At 42.4% G+C, this 2,476-nt stretch overlaps 1 pseudogene; it reads right to left on the bottom strand.

Annotated features, from left to right (window-relative positions):
• Positions 1-302: 302 nt before the first annotated feature.
• LOC103228929 (large ribosomal subunit protein eL6 pseudogene) lies at positions 303-1,211 on the bottom strand (annotated as a pseudogene).
• Positions 1,212-2,476: the final 1,265 nt, after the last annotated feature.

Here is a 2,476-nt window from a genome sequence, read left to right as displayed (position 1 = left end):
GAGACGGGGTTTCACTGTGTTAGCTAGGATGGTTTGGATCTCCTGACCTCGTGGTCCGCCACCCTCGGCCTCCCAAAGTGCTGGGATTGGGTTTTCTTTTTCTTGCTGATTTGTTTGAGTTTGTTGTAGATTTTGGATATTAGTCCTTTGTCAGATGTAAAGATTGTGAATATTTCCTCTCACTCTTTGGGTTGTCTGAATACTCTGCTCACTGTTCCTTTTGCTCTGCAAAAGCTCTTTAGTTTAATTAAGTCCTCACTATTTTTCTTTGTTTTTACTGTATTTGCTTTTCTTTCTTTTTTTTTTTTTTTGTACTTAGCTATTTAATGAGGTTCTTAAGACATTTAGAACACCAATTTGTGAGGATAAATTCCATTCGTCAGGGCAAACACAGATCGCAGGTAGCCCTGGAGCTGAGGAACAACTTTGATTTTTGGTAGAATTTGTGAGTCCACAGCTTTCTGATCAATCTTGCGCTGCTCTGTAATCTCATATCTCTCTTTTTCTGTGTCGAAGATCTCAGCTTCCTGGTGTCTGGGCTTCCGCAGCTGCTGCTTCTTGAAGTAAGCATCAGTAAGATATTTTGGGATTTTGACATTGCTGATATCGATTTTGGTTGAGGTGGCAATGACAAATTTCTGGTGTGTTCTTCGTAGAGGAACTCGATTGAGGACCAGAGGTCCAGTCACAAGTAACAAGCCACTAGCCAGCTGCTTCAGGAAAACCACCATTTTGCCCCTGTGGCGTCCAGTGAGGATGATCAGAATGGTCCCGGGGGTAATGCTGGCTCGCCGTTTTCTCACGTGCTGACTGAAGGGTTTTTTGCCGTGGCTCAACAGCTTTGGAGGCACGTCTTCAGTAGGATAATATCTAGGCATTTTGCGAAGTTTAACCACCTGGGTACTGCCGTTCTTGTCACCACCAACTGGTTTTGTAAGAGTTGCAAGAACCTTCTCCTTCTTTTTCTTTTCAACCTCGGATTTAGTGGCTGAGTACTTCCTCTTGTACATGGCCTTTCTGGAATACATGGCAGATTGGGAATACCTGTCAATTCCTCTGACAAGGACAGGGTTGCGGCTGCAATGGGGCTTCCCCTTCTTGGGCTTCTTAGCCTTGAGGTTACCCTTTTTCACCTTGCCACCAGCATCAGCCTTCTTGGCTTCTGGTTTCTTCTCTTTAGTATCTGGCTTCTCGACTTTTTCACCCGCCATCTTGCAAGATGGGAAAGAGTGTATTTGCTTTTCGGTTCTGGGTCATGAAATCCTTCCCTAAACCAATGTCTAGAAGGGTCTTTCCAATGTTATATTCTATATTTTTGTAGTTTCAGGTCTTATATTTTAATCCTTAGTCCGCCTTGTGTTGATTTTTTTTTAATAGATGGATTCTTGCTCTGTCACCCAGGCTGGAGTGGGGTGGTATGATCTTGGCTCACTACAACCTCTGCCTCCTGGGTTCAGGCCATTCTCCTGCCTCAGCCTCCTAAGTAGCTGGGACTACAGGCGCCCAACACCACGCCCGGCTAATTTTTTTTTTTTTTGTATTTTTAGTAGAGACGTGGTTTCACCATGTTCGCCAGGATGGTCTCGATCTCCTGACCTCATGATCCGCCCGCCTGGGCCTCCCAAAGTGCTGGGATTACAGGCTTGAGCCACCGCACCTGGTCAAGTTGATTTTTTTATAAGGTAAGATGAGGATCCAGTTTCATTCTCCTAAATGTGGTTAGTCAATTATCCCAGCACCATTTGTTGAAAAGGGTGTCCTTTCCCTACTTTATGTTTCTCTTTCCTGTGTCGAAGGTCAGTTGGCTGTAAGTATTTGGGTTTATTTCTGCTTCTCTGTTCTGTTCTATTGGTCTATGTGCCTATTTTTATGCTAGTACCATGCTGTTTATCAATTCTTTGGTTAGGTATATTCCTGAGTATTTTATTTATTTGTTTATTTGCAGCTATTGTAAAAGGGGTTGAGTTCTTGATTTGATTCTCCACTTGGTTGCTGTTGGTGTATAGAAGAGCTACTGATTTGTGTACATTAATCTTGTATCCAGAAACTTTGCTGAATTCTTTTTATCAGTTCTAGGAGCTTTCTGGAGGAGTCTTTAGGGTTTTCAAGGTAAATGATCATATCATCATCAAACAGTGACAGTTTGACTTCTTCTTTACTGATTTGGATGCCCTTTATTTCTTCTCTCGTCTGGTTGCTCTGGCTAGGACTTCCAGTACTATGTTGAAGAGGAGTGGTGAGAGTGGGCATCCTTGTCTTGTTCCAGTTCTCAGAGGGAATGCTTTCAACTTTTCCCATTTCAATATAGTGTTGGCTGTGGGTTTGTCATAGATGGCTTTCATTACATCGAAGTATGTCCCTTATATGCTGATTTTGCTGAGAGTTTTAATCACAAAGTAATGCTGGATTTTGTCGAACGCTTTTTCTACATCTATTGAGGTAATCATGTGATTTTTGTTTTTAATTCTGTTTATGT

This window comes from Chlorocebus sabaeus, unplaced genomic scaffold, assembly GCF_047675955.1.
Source record: "Chlorocebus sabaeus isolate Y175 unplaced genomic scaffold, mChlSab1.0.hap1 unalloc_scaffold_1132, whole genome shotgun sequence".
Taxonomy (NCBI): domain Eukaryota; kingdom Metazoa; phylum Chordata; class Mammalia; order Primates; family Cercopithecidae; genus Chlorocebus; species Chlorocebus sabaeus.
Note: the sequence above shows the minus strand (reverse complement) of the source record. Positions and strands in the feature narration are given on the sequence as shown.